Source organism: Microtus pennsylvanicus, chromosome 11 (genome assembly GCF_037038515.1).
Source record: "Microtus pennsylvanicus isolate mMicPen1 chromosome 11, mMicPen1.hap1, whole genome shotgun sequence".
NCBI classification, from domain to species: Eukaryota; Metazoa; Chordata; class Mammalia; order Rodentia; family Cricetidae; genus Microtus; species Microtus pennsylvanicus.
In genome coordinates this window covers 42333314-42347197 of record NC_134589.1, presented here as the reverse complement: position 1 = coordinate 42347197, position 13884 = coordinate 42333314, and the positions used below count along the sequence as shown (strand labels likewise).

Below are 13884 nucleotides of genomic sequence, written 5' to 3'. Positions count from 1 at the left end.
AACAAACCCACAGAGTCGCGTGGATGACAACTGTTCCAAGGGGAAGGGGCACAAGCAAAGGCCTCGGGATGCCTATGGTTCCAGACACACACAAGAAGACAGAGTGAAAGGCCTGTCGATTACACAACCATGGGTCTCTTAAATTAAAGGGAATCAACGCCACAGCAGAACCTCACACAGCTGGGGCAGGGGCTGTTCTGCTTTTTAATTTCTCAGCAGCAGGCAAAACCTTCAGCTCTGCTAGTGAGCATCACCAGTGTGACTCCACTCTTGCCGGCCCTATTGTTTCCTCCCCAAGCGCCCCTCCCTCCTCAGCATACCCCATAATTAAAGTTTAGGGTTGGGATTTTTTTATGATGTTGCTCTTTAAGTAGGTGACAACACAGAAGGACGGGTTATTTAAATCCAACTTGCAAGGGAAAACCAGCATCGTTAAAAGGGCAAAGCAAAAGCGCATTTCCCAGGTTTTAGGTAATTTAAGGTCACTTCTGAGAAACGAGACGGAAAGAGGGGATCATGGAACCAGGCAACAACGGCCTACAGGGTTTTCCTGGGACTACTCCGATACCCAGCTTACCCACGACTCTGTGAGAGTCACAAGCTTCACTGGTGGGACACGTGGAAGATTACCCTCAGAAATGGATGGGAGAGGAGGCCCAGAGCCCTGATAACAAGAAAAGACACCCTCAGCCCCACCTTTGCTCCTCCTGCAGGGGCTATGATCCTACTTCCTCCCAGTCTCTCTGGTCCTCCTCACCCTGGTATAAGTCTGAACCTAACATGGGCGGCCCTCCCATGATGCAGTGATGGGCCCTCCTCCTCCTGGGATGAAGCCTGTGGGATCCGTTCCTGAAATGAGGCCTCATGTGGAAAACTACATGATCATGACATTCAGGCCTCCAAGGGATGAGACCTTCCCACTTGTTCCACGATGGTGCTCACCCAGCCTGGCATGACTTGGCCAGATAGAGAAGCCAGAAGGGGCTCCTTATCAGCTTTGTATTACTTGCTCTATTTCGTCGGATGCCAAGGTCCCGTACCTGAGTGTTTGCAGCAAACTATTCTCTTCCTAGCAAAGAGAATTGTTTGTGGGGAGAAATGGGATTTAAAAGTACACTTTGGCCAGGTGGTGGAGTACACCTTTAAAGAGAGCACTTGGGAGGCAGAACCAGGTGGATCTCTGTGAGTTCAAAGCCAGCCTGGTCTACAGAGTGAGTTCTAGGATAGCCAGGGCTACAAAGAAAAGCCCTGTCTCAAAAAAACAAACCAAAACAATAATAACAGTTTAGTGGTACAGTTTGGTGTCTGAAGAGATAGCTCAGCGGTTCAAAACACTGGCTGTTCACGTAAAGGATTGGAATGCCACCCAGCACAACATGGTGGCCCACAATCATCTGGAAATCCAGCTCCAGGGAATCCAAGGTCCTCTTCACTCTCCACCGGCACCAGGCATGCACAAACACACATGCAGAAAAAACACTCATACACATAAAATAAACACATTTTTAAAACGTTAAGCGCAGTTTTGGCTAGGTGTGGTGGGACAGCACTCTGTGAGTTCGAGGCCAGCCTCATCTATGTCCCGAATTCCAGGACAGCCAGAGCTACATAGTGAGACCCTGGCTGAAAAACCAAACAAAGTGCAGTTTTCATGTGTTTTATGAACTATGAACATAAAAATGAAGACAGTTCTTTTAGTTTAGCTTTTCTTTTTAAAGAGGGAAGGAGGGGAGTGTGCTGAATTATGTGATACTTGTGGGCCTTGGGGCTCCACCTGGTTTGGCAGGCAAGAACAGGCAGCATGGAGATGATCACCAGGGTAGCTGAGAAAATCTATTGGACTGAATAATTCAAGGTCATGATTTCCCGTAGGGACCAAACATTCCCAGCCATAGCCCCAGAACTGGTTCCCTGACCCCATTTCCTCAAAAACTGTCTTTAAAAGGTCATAAAAACAGAGAATTAGAGTTGACAGCTGGCACTCCAGTCCTAGCTCGACACTGACCACAACTGGGTGGCCTTAGACACAACTGGGTAGGTCACTGAGACTAAACTTTGTCATTTTTCAAAGTGCAACAGACAACAGTGCCTGTGAGTTCGCGGTGTTTCCTGGGGCTCCGAGATCAGGGCGTCATACACGCCACACACAGTTGACTGTTGGGGTGTCAACTGCAATTGAAACGATGTGGGCAAGGGTGGCCAATTCCAAGTGGCATCCTTAAAGCAAGATCGTGCCCATTTCCCTCGCTCCATGAAATACACCCTCCAGCTAAGACAAAAAGCAGTTTCAAAAGCCAAGTCCTAAATGCCAACACTACTTAATGAGCGCCTACCAGGAATTAAAACATACTTCCCGAATCCTTATTGTTAGCCCTTCCTTGTGGATGGGGCACCATGGCTTGAATCTGTTCCACCGCCTACTGATTACATCAAGCCTAAATGTTACCGCACATTACAGGAGCCAGGATTCGCAGCGACGGCTGCCTAACGGTCTTGGATTCGGGGCTTTATCGAACTCGTGACTCTCTTGCTGCAACAGTATACATATCTATTATTCAAAATGTTCTAAGACTGTGACAGACCCCCCAAATTCCCCTGACTTAGAAGTGTCAAGAACTGAGCACAGAGAAAGGGAAGTAGCTTGTCCAGGTGGTCTCAGGCAGGACTCTGAAGGAACCCTTGCCATCAGATGCCCAATCTTCCCTAGAGGAGCAGGATGCTGGGCAGATGCCAGCTGCGGGCAATGCGAAGGTGCTGGACAGGGATTCTGGGAGGGCAAGGCTGCCTGACCCGTGCTGCGTGCTGCCTGCAGCATGGCTCGCTCGGAACCATGGCCTCTAGGAGATCCGCGTTTAAAATTACCTTCCTAGACGCTTCATGAGCTTCTATTTTGAAGCCACCCACTCCTAGCTGTTGCTCACACCCTCCTCCCATGTGCAATTTAACTGCTTGTCAGCACCGTCTGTCTGAGGGCAAAGGAGTCCCATCAGGTGGCTGACCCAGTCAATAATTAAAGGGAGATCCCACAGCCCTGGCGGAGGCCTACTGAGAGGAGGGTGCCCTGTTAAATTAGACATGGGAGGGAGGCATGCTAACAGCTTAGCAACTGCTTCCTCAACAGATGGCGAGCAGGGCGCAGCCCACAGAGCAGCCTGCCAGGGGCAAGGCAGGGCAGGGCAAGGGCAAGGAGCCTCGGTTCAGCAGGCAGGGCCATGAGAGCCTGTACTCGCTCGGCGATGATGGCTCTGCAGCAGAGGTCTGCACTGTACCGGCAAGCCCACCACCCTCTTGGGACTAAAGTGGCACACATACCTTTTATTTCCCTTTCTTTTTTTAGTGGGAGGAAAACACCAACTAGAAAGTAAAATTTCCCAAAGCACCAGCCGTCTATGGGCAAGGTGGAAAAAAAAATCAGCTTCCACTTCATCTTCCCACCAAAGTGAAGCGCATGAGAGCGATTTGTGCATGAGTGTATTCAGAGACCCGCATAGGAACACACGCACATAGAGGCTTTGTGAGACACAGCTGGACCAGTGACAGATGCCTGCATTTTCAACTATGCTGGGCTACATAGTGACGCCTTGTCTCAAAATCTAAAAGAGAGAGGGAGAAAGAGAGAAGTTAGGAGGGAGGGAGGAAGAAAAGGAAAGGAGAGAGAGAGAGAGAGAGAGAGACAGGTATTGTGACACACACCTGTGATTCCAGTGCTGGAAAGGGTGGGGGCGGGTTGCAGGATTGCGGATACCTGGAAAGCATGCAAGACCTGACAGATTCTGTCTCACAGTAGAATGCTTGTGTAGCATTTGTGAGGCTCTAGGTCCAACCCTCAGCACCACTAACAAACAAACAAACAGGCAAATAAATAAAAACAGCTGGGACCAGGTATGGGGACTAATGCTTGTCATCCTTGTATTTGGAGGTGGGCACAAGAGGATAAAAAGTTCAAGATTATCCTTGGTTACACCGAAAATCTGAGCCAGCCTGAGCCAGGTCAGATGTGGTGGCGCACACCACAATGCAAGCACTTAGGAGGCAGAAGCAGGAAGATCTCTATGAGTTCGAGGCCAGCCTGGTCTACATAGAGAGTTCCAGACAGCCAGGGCTACGAGGAGAGACCTTGTTTCAAAAACAAACAAGCAAACAAAAGGCTGGGCATGTAGCTGAGTTGGTAGAGGGTTTGACCAGCACACACACAGAGCTCAGAGGTCCACCTCAAACACCGCAGAACCCAGTCACACTGGTTAGGGCTGCCTTCTCAGCACTCAGGAGGTGGAGAAAAGGTCAAGGTCATCCTCACCTGCACGGTTGGAAGCCACCTAAGATCATCTCAGGAAAAAAACAACGACACATCTCAGGTTAGGGTGTGTGCAGTTCAGCGTTAGGGTGCATGCCTAATCACAGAACTTCAAAATTAATTCAGTCTTTCCCCTATTACTGAACGCATAGCAATCTCTAACTTTATACATAATGAGCTTCGTGCGTAGATTTACATACTTGAAGGCTATAATTTCTGTAGGTGTCCACGTCCTGTGCACGGGACTGCAAAATCCTAAGACTATACATTACTGTCAAGTAACAGTGTAAAGTTAGTACCGCACATGAGAGCTACACACTGCTTCCTGGACCACTGGGGAAAGGTGACTCAATCGACAGGACACCCAAGCACTTGCTTGCTCACTTGCTGAGACTCCCATCCATCCTTACCAACCAGTGAGGCCTGCTCCTCTCCCATGTGGGCTTTCCATCCAAGCACTCACTTGGAAGAGGAGGGGCTCTGTGGAGCCTGAATGAGCTCAACTCTATGGCTATTTTTACCTATGGTTTTACTTTTTAATTTTTGAGTTTTGTCATTACCTGTGTTTTGTAAAACGTGTGTGTGTGTGTGTGTGTGTGTGAGAGAGAGAGAGAGAGAGAGAGAGGAGAGAGAGAGAGAGAGAGAGAGAGAGAGAGAGAGAGAGAGAACACAGACCTTAGAAGAGAGAGGAGAGAGAGAGAGAGAGAGAGAGAGAGAGAGAGAGAGAGAGAGAGAGAGAACACAGACCTTAGAAGACAACTTGGAGGCGTCAATACTCTACTTCCATCATGTAGGTCCCAGGGACTAAGCTTGGGTTGGCAGGCACAGTGGCATTAGCAGACATGCTAACACATGCCTTAACCGGATGAGCCATCTCACCAGCCTTCACCTGTGTTTTTTAATGATGAGGACAAAATATTTTTACATTTCACAATCAAACTTTATTTTCCACCATGTATGAGCTAGTTTGTTACAGTCTATTACAGAGAACACCACCCAAATTATTTAAAAGACATTAATGATTGCTAGCATTTAGGCAGTATCACTGTATGCCCAGTGTATTACATTATAAACAGCCAGCCCTCTTACAGAGGGAGAAACAGGGTGACTTTTGGGGTCTTCACCTGAGCTCAGCAGCTGTGGTTTCACAATGGGCATCTCCCATACACAGAACAGAGGGGAAGGAATGGTAGATGGGTGATTGGCAGAAATAGCCAGGCAACCAGAACCAAAGAAGAAAGGGGAGAAGGAAGAACAGAAGGAAGACGAATGAGAAAGCACAGAGGAAAAGGCACACGGTGCTGCACAGGGAACAAGATGCTCACCTCAAAAACACAGGTGCCATGCAGGGCAGTGGTGGCGCACGCCTTTAATCCCAGCACTCGGGAGGCAGAGGCAGGTGGATCTCTGTGAGTTCGAGGCCAGCCTGGTCTACAGGGTGAGTTCCGGACAGCCAGGGCTACAGAGTGCAACCCCAAAGGTGTCCTGTACCCTTCAGCACCCCTCCCACTCATGCCCCTCTGCAGAAAGGCAAGGAAAAGCAGAAGGGCAGGCCCGGGCCCCGGGAACATTGCACAATGCAAGAACAGGAACTCTCTTCTTAGAGTGCAGCCTGCAGCAGAGCTCCACGGACACCCTCCCTACAAATAAGCACGGTGACAGGTCCAGCCAGGGGTCCCACAGATACCTCTGCTCCCATGGGCCTTGGGGAAGATACACACTGTCAGGATACCCCGGTACCCACGGATGTGCAGAGTAACGGGATACCGTCACGCAGACAGAGCCACAAGGGCTCCCATGCCTAGAGTGTCTACATGTTTTGGAGCTGCCTGACAGACCAGGGACTGATGCAATAGAGCCTCTTCCAGGTCATTTTAATGAGTGTCAGTTCCTGGAATCTAGAAGAATTACTGCAGTGTTGATGGGAATGGCAAAAGACTGGAAACACCCTAAACATCCATCAGCGGGAGATTGGTTTGAAAAATATAAAAAGCTATGTGAGGTGGTGCACACCTATGGACCCACTGGGAAGGTTGAAGCAGGAGAACTATATCTCGTACATGGTGTGTACCGCGCCAGCCAGGGCTACATACAGGGCAAGCCCCTGTCTCAACACTCAAAACTCTTGATATTAACACAGGCACAAAGAGGAAATAGCATGCAGTTGTTAAAAAAGAACAAAATGATGGGTTTGGTGGCGCACGTCTTTTATCCCAGCACTTGGGAGGCAGAGACGGTCAGACCTTTGAGATGTTCAAGGCCAACCAGGGAGTTCCAGGGTAACCAAGGGTGTACAGTGAAACCCTATCTCAAAAACAAACAACAAGCAGACAGAGAAGACAGGGGGCAGTGAGATAGCAATAGGTAAAGGTGCTTACCACCAAATCAATCCCCAGGACCAACAGATCGAAAGGAGAGAATCAATTCCCCTAAGTTACACACACTCTCTCTCACACACGCACCATACCATATGTGAACACACACTAAATAAACAAACAAATGGAATACAATTAATTTAAAATTTTGAAGTGTGGATGCCTCTGAAAAGGGAAAGTAGGCGGCCGGGGGGGAGGGGGGAACACCGCAGTAGAAAATGTGTACATGAAGGAGGTTTCCTCTTTTACTCTACAGCCTTCTATAACTTCTCAGTGTCTTGTACTACATGCATAAATTGCCTAAGTTAAATATATATATATATATATAAAGCAAAACATGTAGCTGGCAATTTTCCAAGAGCGTTTCAACATCACAGAACAGGAAAGTACTCGACCATCAGTTTCCCCATTTACAGCGATAGCCACAGTCCAGAGGCAGCGTGCCCTGGTGACAGACGTGGCAGTGCACGCCCACAACCCCTGCCCTTCAGAAACACAAGAACAGCTGCAAGTCCAAGTCCAGCCTGGTCTATAGAAAGAGCTTCAAGCCAGCTAGGGATACCTGCTGTAGAAGAAGAGGAGGAGAGACAGTGCAGAGAGGGGAGTGTTGGAGGCAGCAGGGAGAGGGGAGTGTTGGCACATACCTTCAATTTAATCCCAGCACCTGAGAGGCAGAGGCAAGGGAATCTCTGTGAGTTGGGGCCACCTAGGACTACATCAGCAACTACACAGTGAGACCAGCTCAGATAACAAGGCACATTGCATGTGAATGGTAGATTCGGAAAGAGAAACCACATCTCCACCGTGCAGGTCTGTTGTCTCTACTTCCTACTTTCTCTCCACCAGAGACTCAGGCTACTGCTAGGTTTGTGGTCAAACCCTTCCCAGGCTACAGTCACACATGGAGCAGGCCGAGGAGGGAAGGGGCCCACAAGTCCCTGAGGGAAGTCAGGACAGAGTCATGGTTGGAGCACCCAGCTGAGAAGCCAGGGCGGTGGCCTCCAGGAGTAGGCACATGGACATGGATGGGGAGGGGGAAATCTGCTGCAGCCTCCAGTCCTGACTCTGGGCACTAGGCCAGCATGACCATTCCTGTGTCCTCAGCAGGGAGCCTGCCACTTGCCTTGATGCCTTCATGCCAGCAAGCAGGCAACTAAACAGCCTCAGATTCTAGACCCAAGCCTGCGGTGCCAACCAGAGCCAAACCACCCCGTTAAATACCACTCCTGTCAGCGTGTTTACATAGAAGAAAAACCTTGAAGAACTGTGCAGAAGATCATAAAACCTCAGAGCCAGGGGGAGTAAGAAAATATGATGCTTTTCCTCTGCAGTAAAAATCCACCATGCCCACTTTATTTATTAGTGGCCAGAAAAAACCCAGTCCAAATCTTAATACTTAATACCTAGTTAGCAAATGCTAACAAACCTAAGACCAAACAGTCTTTTCAACAAACTCCAGCCCACTGAGGGCCAGACTCGGTAGACGCTCCAAGGATAATTAGAATGATTGCCATCTGGAAAACATAAATATAATTACACCAGACATGTGCCACTCTAAGGACCTCCCAGGAGCCATGAAGAACATCTTAATGATATCATTTTACAGAGGCAGAAACCAAAGCTCTGGGGTGAAACAATTCATCCTAGGTTTCAGAACTAGCAAATGGCAAATAGGCCAGTCTAGCTCCAAAGCGCCTCCACACACACTTACAAGACACTGCCCTGTCTGAAGGAGTTCCCCTCTGCAGAGAATCGTACTTCCTCTAAACCCACTGTCAGAGAAGCCCATGACTTAGCGTCCCAGATGCCAAAGTCCATCCATCTGAGCCCTGGAAGGGGGCTCCCCCAGGGTTCAAGCTAAGCAGGCAGAGGTAGGAACTGAAGGGTGGGGGACACAGCAGTTCCCAAGAGCTCCAAACATCTGTCCATGTGGCAACCGGAGTGCTGGGCTCAGACCAGGGACCCTGGGGACTCTGCATACAGTGACACCAGAGTGTCAGCCTAGAAGAGAATTCACAGGTATATCTCTATCCCCCCGCCACCCCGAGCAAATATCTTTCACCAACTGGCCAACTCCCAGAAGTAATGTACTTTTATTTTCCTATGTGTCCAAGTGTCTGACACCGTCAAATGTTCAGTAAATGTTTGCTAAGTATTATCATCACCCTCTGGAAGGTATGAAGGACAAAACTCCCCTTGGATGTGACACATTGCAGGGCCCCAAATGCTTGGGTGAACCAGACCAAGACCACAGGCACCTCCTTCACAGTCTGCTTCTCAGAGAAAGTACCTCTCCCCCAAAAGCTCAACTCCTCACCAGGAAGCAAAGTTGGCCTCACCTACAGAAGGAGCACGCACAGTCGAAAGACTACGCCCGGCACCCTACAGGCTAAGGGGATTCTTGATGTTGGAGGTCCTGCCAGGAGGCCACAAAGGGCTGCGTGACAGAAACAGACCTTTCACTAGCCCATCCTTTGAAGGCCTGTTCTGTAGGCACACAATTCTACGGACCCTGTGTGGCAGGACAGCAGTCTGTGAGTTCACTGCCTAAGTGAAAAGACCTACATTCGGAGTACGGTGTGTGTCCTGGCTGGTCTGTGTCAACCTGACACAAGCTAGAGTCATCAGAGAGGAAGGAGCCCCAGCTGAGGAAATGCCTCCATGAGATCCAGTTGTAAGGCTGGGTTCAGTAAGAAAGCAGGCTGAGCAAGCCACGGGAAGCAAGCCAGTAAGCAGCTCCCCTCCATGACCTCTGCATCAGCTCTTGCCTCTGGGATCCTGCCCTGCTTGAGTTCCTGTCCTGACTTCCTTCAGTGATGAACAGCAATGCTGACGTGTAAGCCCAATAAACCCTGTCCTCCCCAACTTGCCTTTTGGTCACTGTATTCTGCCGCAGCAATAGAAACCCTAACAAAGACAGGATGAAGATGTCTTTTATGGAGGGGTACACAGGAGAAAATCTCATCTACAATGCAGCAAAGAAAGGCCAGCAAGAGTTGCCCACGCTGACAAGGCAGAGGTCACACAGGAACAGACACGGGATGTCTCAAAATGGAGCTATCCAAGGCCCCAGGCCTAGCACCCTCCCTGCTAGAGAAGATAGGACAGAAAAGAGAAAGGAAACAGATGAGAGAGACTACCCAGTGAGACAGGAAGAACTCCAGGCATGGTGAGGAGAGGCAGCTTCAAGCCTGAAAACTCAAAAAGCAGCCCTGTGTGCTGTGGACAGAGATTCTAGGGCTGGCACCAGGAGGCCTAACAAAGCCTGAGAAGCAGGCACGGTGACACACTGGAGAAATGTGACTCCTGAGGGCACCAGGAGCCCCCACCAACAGCCCACCTCCTTTGGTGCCATGACAGGGAAGGGAAGGCTGAAGTAGCCCAGTGCCTGGAAAGCCCTGTGCACAAGGCTGTCAAAGGCATGGCCCTCCGATGAAGCAATGCATTGGCACTCCAGGCACAAGGAAGCCCTTGGGTTGAGACCCGCAGATTCTTGGGGGCACGACTTATGGCTGGGTAGTCTTTCCCAACAGTGAAAAGGCCACTTTCTGAGAACATCCACAGTAAGTAGTCAAAGAAGGCGGACAAGGTAGTAGGCGCGATGTTGGGTTGGAATATGCCAGGACCCCACCTGTGTCTGCAGAACGCAAGAATCCGCCTCACATTTTCTGAATGGGCCAAGTCATGGACGTCAGAAACAAAGGCTGGGGAGATGGCTGAGTGGGAAGAGCGCTTGGTGCACAACCGCAAGGACCTGGGTTCAGACCCCAGCACCCACGTAAAAGGCAGGCTTTCTACAGTTACAGTAGAGAAAGAGTGTTAAGAGGCAGAAACGGGAGTCACTGGAGAATGCTGGCGGTCAGTCTAGGGAAACAGTGAGCTCCAGGTTTGTGAGAGAAGAGGCTCTGTCTTAAGGGAAGACAGTGGAAGAGTGACAGAGAAGGATGCCCGTGTCTTCCTCTGGTCTCTGAACACGTGTGCACACACACGTGCATGTATACACACATACCCAAGCATGCACGGGCACAAAATGGTGGCAATGCCATCTCTTTCCCCTCCACAACTCACCTCAAACCTGGGTCTGAGGTAAGTTTCCCTAATAGCTGGCTCTGAGAGGGAGGTTGGCCTGCAGCAAGAGGTTCAGAAAGAGGCCTGAACAGGGAGGCTGACACTAGGGTCCAACACCAGGCACAGACAATCCTGAAGACCTCTGGAGCAAGGAAGGTCATTTGATCTGGTCTCCGATGGAGATGAGAGGCTAGGATTTACACCCCTGCTTCCAGGTGGGGTGAAGACGACATTCCCTTTGGGAATTCCAGGACTGCCAGTGCTTACACAGCCGGGGACAGGAAGTAGACTCCTGAGGGGTCCCTGCTGCAAGCTGCCCCTGCTGCAAGCCTCGCCTCTGCAGCGGGATCCCCAAGCAGCTCTTGGCTCCGGCAGAGCTTCAGCCCAAGGATTTCAGAAAGACACCGTAGAGAAGTCACGGAGGAAGAATACTGTCACTCACGGTGGCTCTGACAGGATCTAATGTTCTCAGTACTGGTTTTAGATTATTTTTAAGAACACATAATTTCACTTCAAAAAAAAAAAAAAGCCTGTCGACAAGTTGCTCTGTGAATTTTCCATTTTCTTCCTCGTCGTGCTCAAGCTCCTACTTCACACACCTGAAAAAAACAATCTATTTTTTGATCTGTAGGCTCAAGCCATGTCACGTGAGCAGATACTCGCACTGAGCCAGGGGCCAGGACTTGGCAACAAAATGGTTAAAACTTAACAGTGGGGATAAAATTAAACCTGAGAAATGTTTGTCACATTAAATTCTATGAAGATAAAAATGCATCCAAAACATTTTTACATAAATATAGCATGAAAAATGCAGGTTCACTGAAGAAAACCTGATGGGGGAAGGAAAATCACCCACAAGTGTGATGGCGCAGCTCTATGATCCCAGCTACTGGGGAGTCTGAGGCAGGAGGATTGCAAGTTCAAGGACTGCCTGGGAAACTTAGTGATTCCCTGTCTTAGAATTTAAAAACATTTCAAGTGGGCAGGGAATACGGCATGTTCAAGGCCCCTGGGCTGAATTCTAGAACACAACAAGGAAAGGCAAGAGCCAAGAGGAAAACACACCAGCTAGAAGGCCACTCTTCAGCTCTGTCCCCTTTCATCCATGTCTCTCGGCATTTGTTTCTCCTGTCATTTTCTTTTAGATTTATTTATTATGGATACAACATTTGGCCTCCATGTATGCCTGCAGGCCAGAAGAGGGTACCAGATCTCATTAGAGATGGTTGTGAACCACCATGTGTTTGCTGGGAATAGAACTCAGGACCTCTGGAAGAACAGTCAGTGCTCTTAACCTCTGCAGCAGAGAGAGGAAGCACCCAGGAGTCCACCTCAGCCTCTCCAAGGGCTAGAGCCTCCCCTTGGTTATTCTGAATGTATTTAGATGAGAGGAATGGAAGGGACACACGTGCCAGGGCAGGTGTGTGGAGGTCAGAGGATAGTCCTCTGGTGTTGGTTCTCTCTCCACCATGTGGATCCAAAGGACTGAATTTAGGTCAGCAGGCTTGGCAGCAACCACCCTGACCCACTGGGCCATCTCACCTGTCCTAAAGAGCTTCTCTGTCATAAAAACAAACAAGCAGGGCTGGAGAGATGGCTCAGAGGCTAAGAGCATCGCCTGTTCTTCCAAAGGTCCTGAGTTCAATTCCCAGCAACCACATGGTGGCTCACAACCATCTGAAATGAGGTCTGGTGCCCTCTCCTGGCCTGCAGGCATACACACAGACAGAATATTGTAAACATAATAAATAAATATTTAAAAAACAACAAGCAAAAACATGTAGAGGGGATGGAGAACAGCTCAGCCATTAGGAGCACACACAGCCCTTGCAGAGGACCTGGATTTGGTTTCCGAAGCATAGATCACGGCAGCTCACAACCATCTGCCAACTCTAGTTCCAAGGGTTCTGCAGCCTCTCCTGTCCCCACACAGCCATGGTATGCACATGGTGTGGTGTATCCATGCAGGCAAAACACTCCTACACATAACACTTTAAACAATCCAGGAAGACACCTGAGATTGTGAAAATGGCCTCTGGCTTCCACATCTGCATACACGTTCGTGGAACCTACCCTCATAGGCACAGACACGCACACGAGCAGGGTGGGGGCATTACAACACATGCTGGAAATTGTAGCATGTGCCCACGATCCCAGCACTCAGAAAGCTGACTCCAGGGAGCTGCATAGTCCTAGGCCAGTCGCAACAGTCTTGACTACATGGCAATGTCCCTGTTTAAACAAACAAAAAACCAAAACAACAAAAGCCAGACATATCAGTCTTCATCCTTAAAGGGAGAGGAAACAACCCTTTTTACAGGTTAAGTCTGCCTCTGTGAAGAACAGGCAGCCATGACTGAAGGGGCTGATCTTGCAGTGATGGTATCCTGGGAGGGCCGAAACAGGCAGCAGGGAGGGGTCACGGGGTTGCAGTTTTCCCTGTGTGGCCAGATTTCAAACTTGCATCACCATGGTCCAGTCTGCTGGGACACAGACCAGTCAGGCTATCACCACCACCAGCAGAGGGCCCTTCTGCAGCTACTTTGCCCTTCTGGACACGGGACTCTGGGCTGGGACACACCACATCCAACTGCCGGCTCAGTGACTAGAGTCTCGTAGTCACTCACGTATTCACTACTTCAGTTAAAAAATACATACAAATGCTTGGCCTGCCTAAGTGTCTGTGTACCACGTGATGCCTTGTACCCTCGGGTGTCAGAAGAGAGCATTGGCTCCCCCTGGAACTAGAGTTACAGGTGGTTGTGAGCCAGCATGTGAGTACGGGAATCAAATCCAGGTCCACTGGAAAAGCAGCAAGTTCTCTTAACCACTGAGCCTTTTCTCCTGCCTACGCAGTAATACGTAAAACTGTGACATTACAGAGATAAAGGGATTTTTACAAAGAAAAGCAACCACCCAATTTATTTCACTCTGGCTTTCCCATCTATAAGCTTATTTCTGCCAACTGAGTGACCATAAATGCTGCAGGCATACAACTTTGCCATTTGGGTACTTATTTTCTTAATGTAATGTCATAAACGTGACCCTGCTCTTTCCCAGCCTCCTAAAGTAGCATGTGGGTCCACAGTAACCCACGCATGGCATAATGACCCATCTGGGCTATAGCACATGTGATTAACCACATGC

The 13884-nt window shown here is 49.4% G+C and overlaps 1 protein-coding gene across 2 annotated transcripts in view; it reads right to left on the bottom strand.

Moving 5' to 3' along the window:
• The window catches only part of Ksr1 (kinase suppressor of ras 1), a 133213-nt gene that overhangs the window by 100162 nt on the left and 19167 nt on the right, over nt 1-13884 (bottom strand). The gene's annotated exons all lie outside the window — the stretch shown is intronic.